Source organism: Sciurus vulgaris (assembly GCF_902686455.1).
Source record: "Sciurus vulgaris genome assembly, chromosome: 3".
Lineage (NCBI taxonomy): Eukaryota > Metazoa > Chordata > Mammalia > Rodentia > Sciuridae > Sciurus > Sciurus vulgaris.
This window is the reverse complement of record NC_136463.1, coordinates 14806434-14814509: the sequence shown is the minus strand read 5'-3', so window position 1 is coordinate 14814509 and position 8076 is coordinate 14806434. Positions and strand designations below refer to the sequence as shown.

The window sequence follows — 8076 nt, the reverse complement described above, 5'->3', positions numbered from 1 at the left end:
GACCACCCAGCCACTGCCCCAGTGTGTGTGTGTGTGTGTGTGTGTGTGTGTGTGTGTGTGTGTACAGGCACATGCATGTCTTTCACAAACTTCCAGTTGATTCTAAAACCCATCCCTGATTAAGGGTCACTGCTTAGGTGATTTCTAACATTTTTGCACCACACACGACGTGGCTGTAGCATCTTTGTACATGAATCTATCTCTTCCCTGCCTCAGGGTAGAGTCCTAGGGATGGAATCCTGAGGGCAGGAGGCTTTCTGAGGCTCTTGGGACAGGTCCCCAGCTACCCTCAGAAGGGTGATGCTGCCTCCCTCTGCCACAGCAGCTTCAGAGGGGGCTTGTCTCATCGGCCCCCACAATTACAGCCACTTTGGACAAAAAAGAATACAAGAATAGTTGCTATTAAATGTGAGAGAAAAATTGCCTAGCTGGGTGGTTTTTCAAGAGAGGCATTTAGCAAGCTTTTGATGCCTAATTACTGTTTAATCAATCCGAGGAACACACAGACTCATTATTTTCCTTTCGCAGAGTCTGAGGATTGGAACGCGGGATTGGGGATTTTGCCAGCGCCATGAGCGCCTGTCACTTCACCAGTTTCCCAGGCTTGGGCTGGGCTGTTTCACTCTCTCTCTCCGCCTCCCAAATGCTCAGCTAAGGGGCAGCTCTCCTCAGCCAAGGACATCTCACCAGCGAGGAGATCCACTTGCAGGCAGGGGCTGGCTGCCCTCACCCAGAATATTCTTAGCTGTCATGTTTTCTCTTCTTTCCTCCTCCACCCCATGCTGGTGAGCAAATGTGCCCCTGGCAGAACCTCTCAGCTTGGACTCCCATGGGGCTGGGGTGTAGCTAGGCGGTAGATGGCATGTGGGTTCCATTTCCAGCCCTGCACTGGGACCCACTTGCCCCAGAGGGAGGAGGCCCCACCGGGCAGCTCGTTCCTGCTCAGAATGGCGAAGGCTGCACTCACTTCCCGGTCCTTCAAGACAGGAGGGTTTCCAGGAGCTACAGTGTAGCCAAGAAGTTTCTAGAAGGAGGTAAACTTGCCATGTCCAAAGGAGAACAATATTCAGTCAGAGGTTCCATGTGATCATCCTCCGACCTGAAGAAGACCCACATATGTGCATGAACCTAGGTGCAATTTTTTTAAAAAAAAGTCTATTAATGGGCAACTGGTTAAATAAATGAGGGTCTTTCCATATTCTGGGGTGGTTCATTGTACCAGGTAGTTAAAAATAACGAGGTTAAAAAAAGAAAGAAAACTACGAGGCAGATGTGTAGGGATGACACGTAAATAAATATCTGCTGTTAAATGGAAACAGAAGAAAATATGTATAAATGATTCCCTTATGCAGGGGAGCAGCTGGGTAGGAGAAATGCCTCTCATGTTCTATGACACAGGAGGGCAGGGGAGCTATGACTGACAACAACTAATTGAACAGTTCAAAAATACCTAATAGAGAGGACTTCAGATGTCCCCAACACAAAAACATGGTCTGTATGGGGTGGGGTGGGGGTGTAGCTCAGCAGACAAGCACTTGACAGTGTGTGCAAGGTCCCAGGTTCTACATCTGGCACTGCAGAAACATGTCACTCACACACACACACACACAGATCTCTGAGGCGATAGATACAGTAATTACCCTCACCTGATCATTGCACATTGTATTCATGCATTGAAATGCTCCACTGTAACTTATAAATATGTATAATCACTGTGTTAATAAAAATATATTGATTAAAAAGAGTCCATTTATGTAAAAAAGAAATACTTATTTTATTCGCCCAATGTTTAATGAGGACCACTTTTATACCTGCCAGGTATGGCTACTGCCAGGGCTTATAACTACCCAGTAAATAATGGAAGGAACCGTTGGTGCTGGTTCTCCGTAGACAGGGTGTAGGGGGCAGGGAGATGGTGGCCATGAGGGTTTTCATGTTTTACTCTTTACTCTCCTTTTTTGGGTGGGGGTACTAGGGATGGTACCCAGAGGCACTTAACCCCTGAACCACAACCCCAGCCCTTTTTATTTTTATTTTTCATTTTGAGGCAGGGTCTTGTTAAATTGTTCCGAGCCTCACTAAGTTGTTAAGGCTGGCTTTGAACTTGTGATCCTCCTGCCTCAGCCTCCAGAGTCGCCAGGATTACAGGTGTGTTGCATCACTGTTGCTATAGTTACCTCCCAGTATTCCATTCAAATTATAAATCCACAGATGGATTAATCCACTGATGAGGCTAGGGCTCTCATAAATTAATCATTTCACCTCTGAAATTGGAGAGATCATGTTTCCAACACAGGGCTTTTGGGGACACTTCATCACATCTCCAGACCACAACAACCTCTAATTACTTGCTGTCTCTTTCCTGTCCCCCCAGGGTGCTTTCTGAGGGCAGGAACCTTTCTGTTAGGCTTACTCGACTCCCAGGACTTGGCCCTGCACATGGCACATAGTAGGGATTCAAGAAAGAAAGGATCTTTTCAGATTAGGAGCTGGGGGAAAAGACAGTGAGGGGGGTCTTGGTCTAGGAGTCCTGAAGTTCAGAATAAACTTACTTACCTGGCTCCCTCTCCTGGGGTTCTCTCCTACCTGACCAGTCTGGTTTGAGGACTCCCAGGTTGAGCTTTGTGACTTTGAGAAGTTTCAGGACAAAAAACTCACCATCCAACATTTCTTGTATTCCTAAAGAGCAAAGAGTGTTGTTCCTTGAGTTTGCCAGGAAAGCCTGAATGGTCTTGGAGGGGCCGTGCTTAGCAGTGGTGCCTGACTCTAGCTGAATATTAGGATCACCTGGGCAACATTCAAAAACCACAGCATCCAATTTCCTCCCAGACCAATTCAATAAGGATCTCTAGGGCTGGAACTCAGGCATCTGAGAGTTGGAAAGCTCCCCCAATGATTCCAATGAGCAGCTAACATTGCAAACCTCTGCTCTAAGCTGTTGGGTATTGGGAAGAGAAGTGGACTGGTTGTGTCTCCCTTAACCAGCCATGTGACTTTGGGCAAATTGCTTGACCTCTCTGAACTTTATTTTCCTCGTTTATAAAATGAAATAATCCTGTCTTCACACAATAGCGTAAGGCTTAATTGAAATCATTATTTGAAAGAGCTCAGTTCATTGTGAACCAGGATACCAATGTAAGTTGTCATTTTCTGATTTGGTTATCGGCTCATCAAAGAGTTGGAGGCTGGGCAGGGCACTGCTGGGTTAACAGGGGGAGGAAAGAAAGGAAACTGAGTGACTAGCATAAGAAGGATAGAGTTAAAGGACCTCCTGAACGTTTGGACTAGGGCAGGGTCCAGCCCTAGGGGAAGCCAGGGTGACAACAGGGTCTGGGTGTATATCTTATTTTGTTCCTAAAGCTCCGTTATTTTCTCATTCTGGGCGTGGCCAGCACGAGGAGCTGGAGGTGTCAATCATCTGAGTTAAAGACCTACAAGATGGGAAGGTGCTGAAGGACAGCGTTAGGCTCTCCTGGGGAGCTTGCCAGCAGACAGGGTCCCTTCATGGGGTCCCCCTTCACATCCACTAAAGAATCAAAGATTCTCCTGGGTTTGTGCACCTGGGCCCAAGCCCGCAAGGACCATCCCCACGGTCACCCCCACCCCCAGAATAAAGAGGACAATCCACAATTGAACAGCAGCCATTCTGCCTGACTCATCCACCTCTAACGGGCCCTCTGCTCTTCTACCTAGACCTTTCCCTTGGCCTACCAGCTGCCCCTCCTTCCACACCGTGCTCAGTAATGCACGTGAGCCTGGCGTTGCCCTGCCCAGTCCCCAGATCGACCGATTCTTGCCAAGAAAATAAGTAAAAGAGAGCTGGGCGTGGTGGCACATGCCTGTGATCCCAGCAACACAGGAGGCTGAGGCAGGAAGATCCCAAGTTCGAGGCCAGACTCAGCAACTTACAACTGGAGATGTAGCTCAGTGGTGGTGAACTCCTGGGATCAATTTGCCATAGCAGAAGAATAAAAAACTCGTAACTGCAATGAACGTCATTCCCTTATAGATATTAACTCTTGATCATGACGATTGTTCCTTTTAAAACAAATAGGGGTCCAGGGTCTGGGAGTGTGGCTTGGTGGTAGAGCGCTTGCCTGGCATGTGTGAGGCACTGGGTTCAATCCTTAGCACTGCATATAAATAAATAAATAAAATAAAGGTATCATGTCCATCTACAACTAAAAAAAATTAGTAATTTAAAAAAAATAGGGGTTCAATCTCCTACCTCCACTCCTTTGTACCCCAGGCAGGCAGGATGCCATCTCTTCCTTTTTCACCTGCCCATGGGCTTGACCTTCCTTCTCTCAGAGAAATAAGCCAGAGAAACAAGAGAACCATTGAGAGGGAGTTCAGGGTTACTGCAGCTATACAGCCCAACTCACAGAGATCTCAAGTCTTTCTTTTTTAAAAAATATTTTTATTAGTTGTTGATGAACCTTATTTTTTCTATGTATTTGGTGCCAAGAATCGAACCCAGCGCCTCACACATGCTAGGCAAGTGCTCTACCACTGAGCCACAACCCCAGCCCCCAAGTCTCTTTCTTAGGCAATTCATTGTGACTTAAAGTGTGCCCAAAGATGGTAGTTCTTCCTTTTTTTAATGTTGGAAAAATTTAAGCTTTTATAAAGGTATGAGGAATAGCACAAAACCACTTGCAAACTTTAATCCAAATTCATTAGTTGTTAACATTTATCCATTTGCTTTCTCTCTCTGTGTGAATACACAGTGCATTTTTAAAAAGTATTTAAATTTTTATTGGATCCTTTGAAAGCTTCAGGCATGATGCTAAATTCCTAAACTTCATGTATTGCTCAAGAATGAGGACATTATGCATACCCACAGTATATTATCACATTGGAGAAATTTAACATGAATACCATGTTTTATCTAATATGCATTCCATACTCATTTTTTCCATTTGGACCAATAATGTCCTTTATTGAATAATTTATTTTTGGGTGCTGGGAATCGAACCCAGGGCCTGTGCTTACAAGGCAAGCACTCTACCGATTGAGCTATCTCCCAACCCCCTAATAATGTCCTTTAATAGCTCCGCCTCCCCCGCCCCCCTCCTTCAGATCTGGGATCTGATCCAGGATTGGGTGTTGCATTTGTGTCTAGATTCTTGCGTCCCTTTTAACCTAGAGAAGTTTCTCAACCGATTTTGGTTTTTCTAACATGAAAATCTTTGAAAAGTCCAAGCCAATTGTGGTAAAAGTATAATTACTTGAAACGATGCTCAAATTCAGCGTGAGAGCTTTTCCCTGAAAACGGAAAGTTCGTCTATGCTGCCGCCAGGTGGCGCTCTCAGCAGGCCGTGGTCCTGAAAAGCCCTTGAGAAAGGATAATTTGAGGGACGCAATCGTGTTTTGTGTCAATCAAGCCTGTGATGTTGGAAGTGCCCATGCCTTTGTAAAGGCACGTGGTGTCCTTTCGAGCGGGGCTTCGAATGTGAGTCGCCTGTGGATCTCCTTAATCAGGATTCTGCTGTGGTAGATGTGCAGTGTCCTAGAGATTGCCTTTCTAACACTGCCACATGATTGCATTTGAAGAAATGTATCTGTCTATAATTAGGCAGCTTTTATTTTTATGTCATAGTCAGCAACAAAGCTGGTCTGATCTATTGCTCTCCTGCTCCTTCCCGACCTTCAGCCTCCTTGCTTCTGTACCACAGGGCCCTTGCTTTAGCTGACCCTCTGCCTGGAAATCGGTTCCCTCATATCCTGTGCCTTGGCTAAACCCCTCAGCAACCTGGAGTCTGCTCAGATCTCATCTTCTTAAGGATGCTTTCCCAGGCCACCCTGTTGAGTACTGCCACCTTCCCCTAACCCTGCCTGCTGTTCTCCCACAGCCTGCTGACTCTTTTTGGGTTAGCCCTTACCTTCTCACATGTCACAATCTATTTATCTGTCTTGTTTATTTCTGTCTCCCTCTGCAGGCAGCTAAGTTCCACCTGGCAAGGGACCTTTGTTTTCTTCACTGCTCTATCCCAAGCATTCAGAAAGGTGTCTGGCACATAGTAGGTGTACAAGAAACATTTGCTGAATGAATGAAGCTTCAAAGGACCTTCAAGAGAATGGAACCAATCCCCTGACTTTATGGACGAAGAAATGAGCTTCAGGTCTTTGGGTTAGAAGAAGACCCGCCCAAGTCCTCACAGACTGCGGGGACATTATTCCTAGTCACCCGAATGAACATGAGTTAAAAGTTGGACTTGTTTCTGCTAGTGAATTTCTAAGCTCTAGTTTTAATTTTTATAGTTGATGCTAGGCCTTTCCCCAACACATCGGAAGCACTGACAAGAGAAAGGTTAGTATAGGACGGAGTAGTGAGGAATCAGATGGGGGGGATGTTATCTAAAGGAAGAGGGAGTTGATGGAACAGGCTCTTGGCGGTTGTTAATTACGCTAATGGGCTGCAGAACTTGGCTCTACATTCTTTGGCAGCTGAAGTTAAACAGGAAGCACGTGGAACTACATAGTGTTTGTTGTCTGACCTAAGAAAACCTGAGGTCTCAGCAGGGACCCATGTCCAGGAGGAATTTAGTGGTAGAAAACCCTGTGTCTATTGGGTCCCAAATTGGATGAGGTTCGCCACCAGAAACCAAAGTCATGGTTTAAGAATATAATCCTTTTATCTGCAAAGACTAAGAGGACTAAGAGAATAGCCAGGTGTGGTGGTGCATACCTATAATTCCAGTGTTTCAGGAGACTGAGGCAGGAGGATTGTAAGTTTGAGGCCAGTCTCAGCAACTTAGTGAGACCTGTCTCAAAATAAAAGATAATTTTAAAAAAGGACTGGAGATGCAGTTCAGTGGTAGGGTACCTCTGGGTTCAATTCCCTATACTGAAAAAAAAAAAAAAAAAGAGAGAGTATAAAGTTAATTCTTTTTTGCTTTGTGGTTCAGGTGAATTATACTGTGATGATCCAAACTAAAAATAAAAATGAGAACTAGAGAATCTAGAGGATAGTTTCAACATATCTAGGAGTATCTTTTACAAATATCTGAAGTCTCAAATTTTTGATAAACATAGAGTCACAGCAGTCCATGAACAGGATTTGCATTTATTCCACAAATATTTATTGAGCTTCCACTGCAGATGTTCTTTTCTACTCTCCTGCCAATGGACCCCATACTGTTCAAGTGTAAGGACTCTAACATAAAGAGTTGGCAAAGACCCTCATGTGAGCTCAATTATCCACTTAGCATTTGTAGGTTGATAAGAATACATTCCCATGCATGGCAAATGGATGAAATTGGAGAATATCATGCTAAGTGAGATAAGCCAATCTCAAAAATCCAAAAGACTAATGATCTCACTGATAAGGGGATGATAATACATAATGGAGGGTGGGAGGGGGGCAAGAAGGGAGGAAGAAGGGACTGTATAGAGGGAAAGAGGGGTGGGAGGGGTGGGGGGGAGGAAAAAATAACAGAATGAATCAAACATCATTGCCCTATGTGAATGTATGATTATGCAAATGGTATGCCTTGACTCCACGTACAAACAGAAACAACATGTATCCCATTTGTTTACAATAAAAAAAAAAAAAAAAAGAATACATTCCCATGCATTTCAGACCTTTTGCAATGAGTTCAAAGTCTCTCAGATCTGGGGATCCACTTTGTAAGTAGATCTTTAACACTAACTGGAGTTAACCCTATAAACATTTGACATTCTAGCAACTTACCCCTGCACAAACATGACTGGAAAATCTGACTTTTCTGAGCAAAGCACCATAAGTTCCAGAGACCATATATTCCAGGTGTTCTGCTGCATCCTCTGCACCTGCTACAGGATCTGGGCTTTAATGGAGACTATAAACTCTTTAAGAAGAATTTCTTGCAAAAATATTCAATAAAATGAGTCCTCTGAGTGCTGGCTAGGCTTGCTTACCAACTCTGCTACCCATTGCTACCTACCAGCCCCCAAGAGTGTGATTCAAGTTTGATTTAGGAGCCATGGCCTACCTACCCCAAACGTGGTGTGCAACAAACATCACATGACTTCATCATCATAATGAAATATAATCTGTCTCTGATTCCTCATTTTTCCAGGCTATTGGGACAA

At 44.6% G+C, this 8076-nt stretch overlaps 1 long non-coding RNA gene across 1 annotated transcript; it reads left to right on the top strand.

Moving 5' to 3' along the window:
* Window positions 1-443: 443 nt before the first annotated feature.
* Window positions 444-6217, top strand: LOC306655972. The gene is made up of 2 exons (XR_013762377.1): window positions 444-785; window positions 5943-6217. It is a non-coding gene; the product is annotated as an uncharacterized lncRNA (long non-coding RNA).
* The last annotated feature ends 1859 nt before the right edge of the window (window positions 6218-8076 follow it).